The sequence below is a fragment of the Neocloeon triangulifer genome, unplaced genomic scaffold (assembly GCF_031216515.1).
Source record: "Neocloeon triangulifer isolate White Clay Creek 2 clone unplaced genomic scaffold, ASM3121651v1 ptg000014l, whole genome shotgun sequence".
NCBI classification, from domain to species: domain Eukaryota; kingdom Metazoa; phylum Arthropoda; class Insecta; order Ephemeroptera; family Baetidae; genus Neocloeon; species Neocloeon triangulifer.
Window position 1 is genome coordinate 5,237,693 of NW_026775556.1, and position 15,617 is coordinate 5,253,309.

Consider the following 15,617-nt stretch of genomic DNA (forward strand, 5'->3'; position numbering starts at 1 on the left):
AGGAAGGTGCTTTGCCACCTCTGCAATCGCCCCTACCTGCGCATTAGCATTCGCAAGCACTTCGCGACCGTGCACTTTGGAGAGCCGTTGCTGCGCTGCCTCGATTGCGGGCGGCGATTCGCGGCCAAGGTGATGCTGGAGTATCACTGGCGGCGCAAGCACTCGACTGCCCTTCGCCCGCCGAGCCCCGAACGCCCCTTCTCATGCCACCTGTGCGGCCAGCGCTTCCTGTCGTACTGCGGCCAGCGCCGCCACCTCAGCGTGATCCACAAAAACCTCGAGCCGGCCGTCTTCACGTGCGCCACCTGCAACGCCTCCTTCCCCAAAAAGGCCATCCTGGTCATGCACGAACGCAACCACACCGGCGAGAGGCCCTACGCGTGCGAGATCTGCCCCAAACGGTTCATGTCCAAGTACGCCCTGAAAAACCACGCCAGGGTGCACCTGAAGGTGGAGAACCTGTTCACGTGCGAGGTGTGCGGAAAATCGTTCCCCTTTTTGAACTACCTGACCCAGCACAGGGTCATCCACGACGCTCAAAGGCCTCGGGACGTCAAGTGCGAGGTGTGCGGATGGACCACCTTCAGCAAGGGCCACCTTCGGAAGCACATCGTGGCGCACTCGGGCGAGAAAAAGTACATCTGCGAAAAGTGCGGCCGGTCGTTTCCGCACCGCTCGGGGCTTCTGGCGCACAGCAACCGCCACGCCGAAGACCCCAGGCAGCACAAGTGCGACTACTGCGGAAAGGGCTACACGTCCAGGGGCATCCTGCGACGACACGTTCTCCTCCATCAGGGCGTGCGACCCTACGCGTGCAACGTGTGCCCAAACTCGTTTTCGCAGCGTGAAACCCTGCGCACGCACCAGTGGTTGGTGCACAAAATTTTGCCCTACAACTGCGACATGTGCGACCGGCGCTTCAAAATTCTCAAGGAGATGAAACAGCACAGGGTCGACGAGCACATCAGCAAAGGGCAGACGCCCGGCTGATGTAAATAAAATTATTTATTCATTTTCTAAAGTCTTATGGAAATTTGCACTCATGAAGGAGGAAAATAAATCAAATTAAAATTACATGAACTGAATTTTTATAATAGAAAAAGGTACAAAACCAAATTGATTTAAAAAAAAAAAAAACATTAAGAAAAAACGTTTTTATTGCATCTTGCAGAGATAATGTTAAAGGCTAAACATTGATAGCTCGGGTTCTGATATGGTTAAAAAACGTTTTCTGAAACTTCTAAATTTTAATCCAATTGGCCGATTGAACCGTAAAACCTCTAGCTAATTACTCAATATTTTACTTAACCAGAAATTAAGCGATGGAATTTTTATGAAAAAAAAAAACTGATCTAATTTTGACAGATGCAGACAATAAGTTAGCCATAGGTTGAGCGAGTGTAATTTTTGTTCTAGACCACTGCCGGGGAAGCACGCTTTCAAATGCCGAATCTGCCTGTTCGCGATGGCCGATATTGATCTGCTGCTTGCCCATTACGAAAAAAGCCACCCTAAAACAATCAAATGTAGTCATTGCGAGTTGAAGTTCCGCACAGATTTGGACTTAGCGGCCCATGTCTTCAAAGATCATTCCAAAGCAAAAAGGAGATGGGCCCTCAGGCCGTCCATGTGCAACATTTGTGGAGAGAAATTCGACACGACCTCCGCCATGCGACATCACGTGAACGTAATTCACTTGAAACAAAAACCAAAAGTTTACTTCCGTTGCCATCATTGCAAAGTAAAATTGGCGACCAAAGGAAGCCTTAAGCAGCACGTGGCCAAAACTCACCTGGCCAATAATATTTTCATTTGCTGCACGTGCGGTAAAATTTTCGACACCAGCCAAAAATTGTACAACCACGAGAAAACGCACGGAGAGAAAACTTTGGAATGTGAGGGGTGTGGCCGAATGTACACGAGCATCTATACCCTTCGCAGTCACCAAAAAGCCATTCACGGGCCGTTCAAAATGGCACAATGCGATATTTGCGGAAAAAGTATGAAATCGGCGTACATGAAAAAGCACAGATTGACTCACAACAAGGACAGGGAGAAGTGCTTTCACAATTGCTTAATTTGCAACAAGAAATTTTCCACGAAAAATGGCATCAAAGAACACTTGTTGCAGCATGAAAACGCGAGACGCTTTGAATGTGACAATTGCGGCAAACGTTTCAACACCCGCTCGCAAATTGCGTCACACATGGTCTCCCACATTGGCGATAGAAAGTTTATTTGCAATGTTTGTGGACAAGGATTTGTGATGAGGAATACTTTACAATATCACATGCGGGCGCACGCGCAGGACAAACGATACGCTTGTGAGGTGTGCGACCAAAGATACATGACAAAGCAGTACAGGGACAAACACCATAAGAGAGTGCATGGAATTGAGTAAAAATTAAAAAAAAGACATGAAAACGTGAAATTGTAATCATTGGGTTAAACTAAAATAAATTGGAAAATATCTTTAAATACATATTTTTTAATTAAAAATAACAATGATAAAATTATGTATTTAAAACAGTATTTCTTTAAGGAAAAGTTTGGCCAGTTTTTTCTTAATATGGAAGGAATAATTGATAAAAAAAAATATATCATAATCGTTCATCCGCATATTATTTTGTTTTCTTCAAAAATTTAAAGATGAAATTATTTAGAGGCATGGGCTGTAGAGTATATGCAAGCAAAACTTGCCAATTTTTCTTATTGAAGCGAAAAAATCAATCTAATTTTGACCAATTTAAAAGGAAAAGTAGCCATAGGTTGAGCGAGTGTAATTTTTGTTCTAGACCACTGCCGGGGAAACACGCTTTCAAATGCCGAATCTGCCTGTTCGCGATGGCCGATATTGATCTGCTGCTCGCCCATTACGAAAAAAGCCACCCTAAAACAATCACATGCAGTCATTGCGAGTTGAAGTTCCGCACCGATTTGGACTTGGCGGCCCACGTCTTAAAACAGCATTCAAAAAGGAAATGGGCCCTCAGTCCGTCCATGTGCAATATTTGTGGAGAGAAATTCGACACGACCTCCGCCATGCGACTTCACGTGAACGTAATTCACTTGAAACAAAAGCCAAAAGTTTACTTCCGTTGCCATCATTGCAAAGTAAAATTGGCGACCAAAGGAAGCCTTAAGCAGCACGTGGCCAAAACTCACCTGGCCAATAATATTTTCATTTGCTGCACGTGCGGTAAAATTTTCGACACCAGCCAAAAATTGAACAATCATGAGAAAAGGCACGGAGAGAAAACTTTGGAATGTGAGGGGTGTGGCCGAATGTACACGGACATGAATACCCTTCGCAGTCACCAAAAAGCCAGTCACGGGCCCGTCAAAATGGCACAATGCGATATTTGCGGAAAAAGTGTGACATCGGCGTACATGAAAAAGCACAGATTGACTCACAATAAGGACAGGGAGAAGTACTTTCTCAGTTGCTTAATTTGCAACAAGAAATTTTCCACGAAAAATGGCGTCAAAGAACACTTCTTGCAGCATGAAAAAGCGAGACGCTTTGAATGTGACAATTGCGGCAAACGCTTCAACACCCGCTTGCAAATTGCGTCACACATGGTCTCCCACATTGGCGATAGAAAGTTTATTTGCAATGTTTGTGGAAAAGGATTTGTGATGAGGAATACTTTGCAATATCACATGCGGGCGCACGCGCAGGACAAACGATACGCTTGTGAGGTGTGCGACCAAAGATACATGACAAAGCAGTACAGGGACAGACACCACAAGAGAGTGCATGGAATTGAGAAAAAATTAAAAATTAAAAAAAAAACGTGAAAATGTAATTATTGGGTTAAACTAAAATGAATTGGAAAATATTTTTAAATAGATTTTTAATTATTAATAAAAACGGTAAAATTATCAATATTTAAAACAGTATTTCTTTAAGGAAAAGTTTGGCCAAACTGTTTTTTCTTTATATGGAAGGTATGGAAGGAATAATTGTAAAAAAAAAATATAATCATAATCGTTCAACCGCAATAAAAAATACTGAAACGAAGCATATATTTTTTACTATTTGATCAAATGGATTTGCATACAATTTTAATTTTCAATGTTATGGAAATAAATTATTAGTTCAATAAATTAAATTAGAACAATTTAAACTATAAATTTGGTGGCGATAGAAGATCTGAGCGAGCGTCATTATCTTTTGTTCTAGAGCAGCTCCAGTTGCCGCAGAATACGCTCTAAAATGCTGAATCTTCACGTCTGTTATTCCAAACGCCAACTTGCTCCTCTTGCAATATGAGAAATTGGAAAAGCCAGTGGGAAAGTACAAATGCACTCGTACAAAGTCGTGCAGTGCAACGTTTGACTCGAAAAATGAATGGTTGACGCACATTCTGCAAACGCACAAACCAGAAGCAAAGCCGAAACCAGTTCTACCTCCGAGACCAAAAACACCGCCGCCGCCTCCCATCTATCCTAAATACGTTCCTCAAGTGGTGGAGAAAGTCGATCCTTACTGCAAAATTTGTGACAAGAAGTTTAGAAAACCTTACGCTCTTCGAGTGCACATTGATGCTGTTCATTTTGGAATCAGACCCAAAGGGCGCTACCACTGCGCCCACTGTCGCAAAACGTACAACACAAAAGAGGGACTGGAAAGTCACATGGTCTCCATTCACCTGACAAAATCCACTTTCGTTTGCGCCACGTGTGGTAAAACATTTGGTTCCCGAATTAAATTGTACGTCCATGAGAAAATCCACGGGGAAAAAATTATAGAGTGTGACAAGTGTGGAAGAATGTATAGTTGCAAACAGAAATTAAAGGAGCACAAAAGAGCCCTTCACGGTACCTTCAAAATGGTCGAGTGCGAAATTTGCGGAAAAAGCGTCCGATCCATCACCTACAAGAAGCACAAAGAGAGCCACATGAGTTTGGAGGAGAGATCTTTACACCCCTGTTTTGTTTGTGGCAAAAAATTATCTTCCAAAGGTAGTCTGCTGATGCACTTGAACCGCCACGAAAACGCGATGCGTTTCGAGTGCGACTTTTGCGGCAAACGGTTCAACTCGAAAACTTTGGTGCAGACGCATATTTTGTTCCACGTCGGCGACAGGTGTTTCAAATGCAAACTCTGCGGCAACGGATTCGTCATGCAGAGCATTTTGGATGCTCACATGATGACCCATTCTCAACTGAAACGATTCGCATGTCAAGTTTGCGGTCAGAAGTTCAGGGCGAGGGTTGACAAGGACAAACATCATAAAAAAGTGCACCAAATTGACAAGGACAGTAATACTGTTAGTGACATTTGAGAGTTTTAGTATTGTATTGGAAAGTTAAGCTTGCTTGATGCGACATTTAATAAAATTTGATGTAAAGGAGATTAACCAAGAATCAAATAAAACGATTTTTTAAAATATTAAACCTCAGCCAGCGATAATTTTAAACATTTTCCCTGATGCTTCGAAAGGAGTAAAGAAGCTACTTATAAAAAACCTAAATAATATCACTTAATTAAGTTCAATAAATAAAGTTATTTTCTAAATAACTATGAGGACAAATGAAAAACCACAATAATAATAATAATAAAAATGTTGCATGTGTTTTTAGCTTGATCTGATATAAATAAAAGCGTCGGCTGGAGCAGAAGTATTTTTAATAACAAAAACTAGGCAGAGAAAGAGAGATCTTTAAAATTAGCTAATTATAAATAAAAATTTGGAAGGAAATATTATTGAAACTGGAACTACAAAAACTTATGCAAGTTAAATTTTTTCCAAATTATTAGAATCTTGGATGGCATTCATTTCCATAATAATACTATTGCAAAAGAAAAATCTGAGCGAGTCTCAATATTTTTGTTCTAGGCTCAGGCCGGGGCAGGACGCGATCCAATGTCGTCTCTGTTCAAAGATCGTGTATGATGTGAATGAGCTGCCCGAGCATTATGCACAAAGCCATCCCAAAAACGTTAAATGCACTATGTGCGACATGACTTTCTACACCCAAAAAGCCCGCAAGAAGCACTCCGGCGAAGTTCACAGAAACCGATCAAAAACACCGCGACCGGCCTCCTGTCCGAAATGCAACGAAAATTTTGCATCCTATCGCGCCATGAAACATCACTTAGATTTGGTCCATTTGAACAAACCCCCAATGCTCCAGTGCGCCCATTGCTCGCGACAATACGCGACCAAAGAGGGAATGGAAAGGCATTTGCTGCAAAAACATTTGTCAAAATCCACGTACGTTTGCTGCACCTGCGGCAAAATTCTGGACGACCCAAAGAAGTTGATCAACCACGAGTCGATTCACGGAAAGAAAACATTAGAGTGCGACAAGTGCGGCCGAATGTACTCGAGCGAATTCACCCTTCGCAACCACCAAAAGGCCATTCACGCGCCGGCCAAAATGGTTCAGTGCGAGGTTTGCGGAAAGAGCTACAGCATGAAAGACATGTCCAGCCACAGACGGGTGCACAAAAGTGCGGAGGAAAAGTACGTCTTCCCTTGCGTCATCTGCGTGAAAAAGTACGCGACTAAAACGGCGCTGAAAAACCACATGTTGGTGCACGAAAACGCGAGACGCTTTGAATGCGATTCTTGCGGCAAAAGATTCAACACGCGGATCTTGGTGCAGACACACATTTTGTCGCACATCGGCGACAGACGTTTTAAGTGCAAACTTTGTGGAAAGGGCTTCATTTTGAAATCAATTTTAATTTCTCACATGCGGTCGCACAACCAGGACAAGCGGTTCGCCTGTGAGGTGTGTGGCCAGCGATACATGCACAAGCCAGACAGAGACAAACACCATAGAAAAGTGCACAATATTTTTTGAATACATTTTAAATATTATAAACTGGTTGTAATAAAAATCTATAATAAAATGACCGGTAATTAGGGAAATCGATGGATTGACTAAATTTATGCTATGAAAGCTGTAATGAGAAAAAATTCAATAAAACTACCTACATTAAGTGACTTATAATATAATTTTTTTATGTTTTCATTACAGTCTGAATAAATTTAAAATAATTTATTATCTAATTCAAGTTAACACTTACAATTTTTATTGAAATCTGAACAATCCTGCCTGCTTTTTTAAGCAAATACTAAAAGCAAACTTATTCAAATTTCTGCTGGAAAAAGAAAAATATTGCAATTATTATTATAATTATATAACAATAAATTATTATCACCAAATAAAAAGTCAAAATTTTAGTTTTTAAATTTTTCCCCACAAGTCAAAACAATAAATTTTTGTTCTAGACTTGCGCAAGTGCTGGCTGAAAACCAATTGCAATGCAAATACTGCGAAATGAGGATACCCAATGCTGACTTGTTGCTCAAACATTATGAGAACATCCACCCGAAACGGTTCAGGTGCGCATACTGCGAGACAACGTTCCACGTCTTGGAGGAAGGGGTGTCGCACATGGCTCAAAAACACGCTGGACGAAATCACCCTTATCCACCAAATTTGAAACCCCGTTGCCCAAAATGCGATCAAGATTTTGACTCATTTCTCGCTTTGCAAGAGCACAGAGTCGCGAGTCACCCGCAAAACAGGGCCTTCAATTTTTTCAAATGCACCTCCGATGAGACAATTGTGAAAAGCTTGCTTAAGAAACATGGGTCGAAAATAATAACCAGATTTCTTTGCTCCATTTGTGACAAACCTTTTGGGAACTTGATCAAATTGGAAAAGCACGAAGCCACTCACAAAAAAACTCCGTGCGATGTGTGTGGAAAAATGATCAAAGGTTCGCGCATGGAGATTCACAAGCGAACTCATGCCGAGGGAAATTACAATTTCAGCTGCAGTGCATGCGATATGAAATTCACCCAGATTCGAAGTTTGAATCTTCACATCCAGCAGCACAAATTGCATCCTAAGATTTAAAAATAAGCACACTCTGGAAATAAAATCTTGAGAAATGTAGGAAATAAAAATTATAAAAAAAAAATTGTGATTTGATTATAAACAAATAATCATTTGTCTTTTATATCCAACTAATAAATTTACGTTTATTTTAAATTAAAAATCCACTCAAAAATCTGAGCGCGTGATTGAATTTTGTTCTAGAGTGGTCGAATATCCGATCGAATGCCAATTCTGCAAGACCGTAGTGGCCAACGTGGATTTGTTGCTTTTGCACTTGGACGAATTGCACCCCGCCAAATTCAAGTGCGGCTATTGCGACAAGTGGTTCCGCGTGTTGGCCGACGCCGTGGCACACCTCCCGCAAATGCACGCCGTCGTGGAAACCTTGCCCCTGCTTCCGAGAAAGAAATCCTCTTTGAAACCTGTGCCGATGCCAAAAATCCACCCCTGCGGAAAATGTGGCCGGAAGTTTGAAACAATCGCAAGCATGCAATATCGCATGCAATTGGTTTGCACGCGGAAAAAAAGGGCCACGGAATTCTTCAAGTGCAGCCACTGCTGTAAAAAATTCGCCTCCAAGGAAGGCATTCAAAAACACATGATGATGATTCACATTCTTAAAATGAGATACGTGTGCAGTTTTTGTGGCAAAAGTGTGAAAAACAGGGAATCGTGGCTCGCTCATGAAGCAAATCACGGCGACAAGACGCTCATGTGCGATCAGTGCGGCAGAATGTATGCAAGCAAAATGGCTCTCAATTCGCACCGCAATAAATCGCACGGCCCTTTCAAAATGGTCCAGTGCAATATTTGTGGCAAAGAAATGAAATCATTCGCTTATTCCAAGCACAAAAAAATTCACTGGAGTGACGAGAAAAAGTTCATTTACAATTGCTCCATTTGTGACAAAAAATATTCCACAAATTTGGCTCTGCGGGGTCACATGTTTATGCACGAAAATGCAAAACGCTTCGAGTGCGACTTTTGCAAAAAAAGATTCAACACAAAACATTTTGTTCAGACTCACATTTTGTTTCACGTGAATGACAGACGCTTCAAGTGCAATATTTGTGACAAGGGATTTGTGATGAAGAGCATTCTGAACTACCACTTGCGGTCCCACGCTCAGGACAAGCGATTCGCCTGCGAAGTTGGCGGACAAAAGTTCATGGTCAAGTTTTACAGAGACAGACACCAGAGAAAAGTGCACGGTTATTTATAGGAAAATTTTGTTGTAGTGAATTCGAAAAAGCTAAAATGTGAATGAATAAATAATGAAATTCAATTTATTTGGAAAGTTTGATGAATTTAACAAGAATCCCATAATTTAAGGAAGGAAAAATAGTATATATTTATTTCTGAAACCATTTTTTATATAATTATATTTCTGATGCAAATGTAACACTTTCCCATTTTATGTTAAATTAACAAGTTTTTGCTGTGGAATTTTTGGAATACTATTATTTTTTTATAAAAAATATATAATTTGGCTAAAATTCACTCATTTCCAAACACAATTTGTTTTTGCTTTAAAACTTATTTATAAATAAATTTTGACGTCTACAGCATTATGAGCAAGTGATTTTCACTTTTGTTTTAGAACCTTGTTGGGAAATCCGCTCAAATGCCTAATCTGCAAGAACTGGGTCGCCAAGGAAAACATGCCCTCCCACATGGACCAACACCACCCAAAATTTTTCAAATGCGGCTACTGCAACTTGAGATTTCGAACAGAGAGCGATTGTGCGGTTCACATTCCCAGACAGCACCCAAATGCTCTCAGGAAGACAATTCTGAAAATTCAAAAAATCGCGCTCCCCATAAATATAAAAATAGCAACCGAAGTTCAGACAACAAATAATGAAATCTTGAAATGTGATAAATGCGGTTCAAAATTTAAAACAGCTTGTAGTATGGAAGCACACAAACTCAATTGTAGACGCAAGGCAAAGGCTACTGAGTTTTTTCATTGCGCCCATTGTCGCAAAAAATACGCCACCAAGGAGGGAATCGAAAACCACGTGTTAAGCATTCACATTACAAAAACTAATTACATTTGCGCCACTTGCGGGAAAATGTTTGACACGTTGGAGAAAATGAAATCGCATGAGGCGATTCACGGGGAGAAAATTCTCGAGTGTGATGAGTGCGGTCGAATGTACCCGACGCGAATTGCCCTTCGTAATCATAAAAGTTTTGTACACAGGGAACACAGAAGTGTCCAATGCGACGTGTGTGGAAAGAGCTTTAAGTCGGTCGACCTTAAGAAGCACAAATTGGTGCACAGAAGCTACGAGGAGAAATACGTCCACGCCTGCATCGTGTGTGACAAAAGATACACGTCAAAAATAGCTCTGAAAAACCACTTGCTGATGCACGAAAATGCGAAACGATTTGAATGCGACTTTTGCAATAAAAGATTCAACTCTCGGGAGTTGGTTTTGACTCACATTTTGACTCATGTACAGGACAGAAGGTTCAAATGCACCCTTTGCGGAAAAGGGTTTATTCTGAAAACAATTTTGAATGCTCACATGCGGTACCACAATCAAGTGAAACGGTTCGCCTGTGAGGTATGTGGTCAACGGTATGTGCATAAGCGAGACAGAGATAAGCACCACAAAAAAGTGCATGGCATTGAATGAAATAATTCCTGTTGTAAAAAAATGTATCTTTGTAGTAAATATTATTTAAAAAATAAAAAAAATAAAATGACTCCAACTTTTAGAGAGTATTTTTAATTTAAGTGAATTTCATTTGAGCATGATATAATGAGTAACATCTGTTAAATAATACCAGACTGACAATGAGAATCTGATGGTTTTCCAAAATGAACATCCATTTCTGTTAAGATGCTGTGTGGTAGATTTAGATAAATTTCATTTTTAGTTTTAAATAATGAACTTTGGTTCTTAACTGAATGATCTAAAAATATGTTCAAAATCTGCCATGGTGCAGTTTGGCGTCAAAATTTACATTGATTGCACGAAGAAACAACTTTTCTTACCATAGCATCTTTCTTCAGTGTGTTATAATTGAAAAAATATATTTATATATTTTTTAAAGGTTCTTTGAAAAAAAAATGAAGTTTAAGGCTCTTGAAACAAACATCTTATTCATAAGTTCCTTAATATTTCACGATCTAAAAGAACACTTAATTAATTTTTGTCAAATTAAAAGTGTTTTTGTAGTAAATAATTTAAATCCATTTGAAACACACGGATGAGCAGGTGATGGAAAATCTGAGCAAGAAAATCTTTGTTCTAGAGCTGTGGGCAGCGGCAGGCACAAGTGCCGCGTCTGCAAGATCGTAATGCAGAACGCCGAGTTGCTCGTCGCGCATATCGAGAAGGTGCACCCGATAATCCAGTCGCGCAACCTGGCCACGCACAAGGGCCGCCACAGAGCGTCCCAATGCATCGTGTGCGGCCAAAAGTTCAAGTCGATCAAGGCCATCCGCCTGCACTACTCTACGGCGCACAACGTCAAGCCGAAAAAGCTCCAGTGCGCGCACTGCTCGCGCAATTTTGTCCGCAAATTCTCCATCCACTTGCACATGCTGGAAAAACACTTGTGCGAAACGCGGACCTACATTTGCTGCACCTGCGGCAAAACTTTTGACCAGCAACTCAATTTGACCCGGCACGAGGCCATCCACGGCAAACGCACCCTGGAGTGTGGCCAGTGCGGCCGCATGTACCCTAGCGAACTGACCCTGAAGAACCACATCAGGTTGTCGCACAAGTCGGTCAGCATTTCGCAGTGCGAGTTGTGCGGCAAGAGCACCCTGACCAGGAACATGCCCCGGCACAAGTTGACGCACGTCAGCAAGGACGAGTTGGAGCACGCGTGCTGCGTTTGCGCCAAAAGGTTCACGACCAACTCGGCCCTGCGAAGTCACATGATGCTGCACGAAAACGCGCGGCGCTTCGAGTGCGACATTTGCGGCAAAAGGTACAACAATCGCCAACACGTCATTGTGCACATGATGTACCACATCGGAGACAAAAAGTACCCCTGCTCGCTGTGCGAGAGGCGGTTCATTTTGAAGGGCGAGCGCGACTCGCACATGCGTTCGCACACCGGCGAAAGGCCTTACGCGTGCCAGTTTTGTGACAAGAGGTACTTTGCAAAACTCAACAGAGTGAAGCACCACAGAAAAGTGCACAATTACAACGAGCAAATCAAGAAAAGGACTCTTTACTGAATAATTTATGAATGTCGAAAAAATGAAATGACAGAAATATGCGTTGAATGTAAACAAATCAAATTTTAATAAACCAAAGAAAAAATAGAATAATGACACAAAATTACAAGGTGATTTGAATTTAAAATCGGCTTTTCCTCGATGGATTTTTCATTGTTTAAGAAAAAACAATATCCTGCTCTTCATATTTTGGCTGCATGATCTTTCTCAGCGGTGGTCGAAAGAAAACAAAATCTACCGAACAAAAATACAAATAACAATAATAAGAATTTAATTTATTTGGTTGTTGCGTATTTTAAAATTTATAAAATCAGTATAACTGGCTTTTGAAGAAACCTGCAAATAAAATTGCAACAATTTACCAATTATAAAAAGAAAATTAAAGAAAGTATTTAATGATAAATTTACAAAAATATGCGAAACTCGTCAGGAATGTGTAGGTTAACGCTATATCAATTAAAACTGTGTTGATAAATAATTTAATAAATTAAAAATTTTATTTTGATATAAATTTATTAAAGGCAGAAATATACTTGCAAAATTAATCAAATTTAATGAAATGAAAACTAAATCGTTATTGAAATAGAATGATTCATCAATATAATAAATGATAAATTTAAATTATTCAACTCAAAAATTGAAGAGCTTGAGCCGAATTTGCTTTTTCAGGCCCGCCACTGACAATGAGCCAAACGCCGAGGCGCAAAAACGCGTCTACCGCTGCTACTATTGCGGCAAACTGTTTGCCACCACTGACAAGGCGATGGCGCACTTTGCGGAGGTCCATCCGAAGAACCTTGAGTGCTACCATTGCGACGCCAAATTCCGCACCGACGAGGAGCGCGGGCAGCACAGTGTCAAACAGCACCCTTTCATGCCGCTGCCCAGCACCTGTACAAAGTCCGGGTGCAACAAGCAGTTCCCATCTCGTAACAAAATGCAGTGGCACGTTTTGAAGGAGCACCACAATATCGACCCTGCAACCCGATTGCAACGTACAAAACGACCCCCGGAGTTTTACATCTGCTCTGTTTGCGGAAAGTCGCTCAACTCGCGATTTGCCTTCTCCGTTCATGAGGAAACTCACAAACCCAAAACTCTTGAATGTGACATTTGCGGTCGGATGCTTTCCGGGCCGCACACAATGCGAAACCACATAAATGGCCACAAGATGCGCACAAAATACGTCCCTTGCGAGGTTTGTGGAAAACAAGTCGCAGTTCTTCGACTCAAGCATCACAGTCGAATCCACTTGCCCGACGAGGAAAAGTACAAGTTCCAATGTCCGGTGTGTCAGAAATGGTTCACGGCCAAAAACGCCTTAAACACGCACGTCAAAATACACGAGAACGCTCGCGGGCTCGAATGCCATTTCTGTGGCGAAAAGTTCAATCTGAGAAATGAAATTTCAACGCACGTGCTTTCGCATCTGCCGGTGCCAGGCAGGTTTCAGTGCTCGGTTTGCGACAAGGCGTTTGTTCACAAAAACATGATTTTCAAACACATGCGCCAGCACAAACCCAAGGGGCGACTCTTTGAGTGCAAATCTTGTGGGCAGCCGTTTTTGAAAAAGTTTGAAATGTTGAAGCATTCAAAACTTTGCATTTTATGAAATTCTGGACAAGACAAACACAAGTAACATATCTTTATATTATTTTGAATTTGAAGGCAATTTTAATACCAATTGAATATTTTTCGTCAGTAAAAATTTTGTAATTTTGAATTCAAACTTGGAGAAATCGCCTAAGGAATTATTAGCCCACCTTAAAAAAAATCCGCTTCTAATTGGAAATTACAATTCCTCTCGGAAATGAATCCAACAAATAAAGATACATTCAACATGTGCATTTCAATGTGTATTTTATTATTATGTCAATCTAAAAGATATAAATAAAAATTAAACAATTTATTAAACCAGATTTTAATTTTTTTAATTTAAAATATCTTTTAATATCTATTCGTGCATAATTGATTACAATTATTAAAAAAAATTGTATTGAAATATCTTATTGAAAAAGAAAATTGGCATAAAAAATAATCCTTTATAATGAAAACATATTTTCTTCACAAAATGACCCTTTGAAGAAAATTCTAAAACTACGGATATTTTACATTTTACATAAATAAAAAGGCTAAAATTAAGATAATAATGTTCTTTTGGGAAAAAAAATCCACAATTTAGAGCAAAATTTGCTTTTTTAGGCGCCATCCTGCTCTGCTGACCCGCCTCTTCTGCTGCATTTATTGTAGCCAGCTGTTTACCGAATCAGCCCCGATGTTGTTGCACATCCAGCAGAACCATCCAAAGAACATCAAGTGCTCGCAGTGCAACGCCAAATTTCGATCAGAGTCTGAGCGCAGCGATCACTTGATCGAGAAACACACATTCAAACCACCGCCCAGCTGCAAATTGCTCTTTGAAGCTCTGACTTCTAAGCGCAGAAAGAAACCTCGCAAGCCGCGCTTAAAACAAGTGTTCGTCTGCAGAGTTTGCGGGAAAAAGTGGAGCTCAAATCGGTCCCGACTATATCACGAGGAATCTCACAAACTAAGAAATCTTGAATGTGATGTTTGTGGCAAAATGTACAGAGGCGAGCTCACTTTGAAAGATCACAAACGCCGACACACATCCACGCCAAAATTAGGATTTTGCGAGATTTGCGGAAAAAACTTCCGCTTTCTGAAAAAACACAGAGAAACTCATTTGCCGCCTGAGGAAAAGAACAGCGTCCAATGTCAGGTGTGTCTGCGCTTTTTCTCCTCCGAATGTACTCTCAAAAAGCACACCAAGTTGCATGAAAACTTGCGCCAATACGAGTGCGACTTGTGTGGCAAAAGGTTCAATGTGAAATACGGAATTATGGCCCACATGCAAAGAAGTCATCTGCCAGGCAGATATCAGTGTTCAGTTTGTGACAGGGTTTTTACCCGCAAGGAAAATGCCGTCGCTCACATGCGAATTCATTAACGCTAAATGGGCTTTTGAAAATTAGAAATCAATCTTATTTCAATAAACCAAAGAGAGGTTTATATTTTTCTTGATTTAAACTGAGGTCACAGTTATGATCAGTTTTAAATTATAAGTTTATTTTAAAACTTTGTGAGCAAAAAAATTTGCAACATAAAATCAATAATATATGATTTGTGAGAATGGAATAAATAAAACGATAAAAATAATGTCATTTTAATAATATCTTCTATCCCAATAATTGTTATTGAAGAAGGCTTATGTAGAAATAATGTTACAATTATTAGATTAAGTTTAAAATAACTAGTCTTGAGATTCACAAAGTAAAAAAATAATAATAATAAAAGCCTTTTTTAACAAATAATTAACGAGCTAGAAGGTGTAATTTCTACAGACAATTTTATGTACTAAAATATTACAAAAAAAAAGAAAATAAATAAGAATTCAAGAGGTTAAGTCTGAGCCAAATTGATTTTCCAGGCAGAAACTCGTCTTCAGCTGCGTTTATTGCAAAATGACGTTCACCACCAAGGACCAAGTGACGATGCACGTTGAGGCAAAGCACCCGAAATACCT

At 40.3% G+C, this 15,617-nt stretch overlaps 1 protein-coding gene across 1 annotated transcript in view; it reads left to right on the forward strand.

Moving 5' to 3' along the window:
• LOC132202017 (zinc finger protein 493-like) overlaps positions 1 to 15,617 on the forward strand; it is a 59,673-nt gene that overhangs the window by 27,447 nt on the left and 16,609 nt on the right. The gene's annotated exons all lie outside the window — the stretch shown is intronic.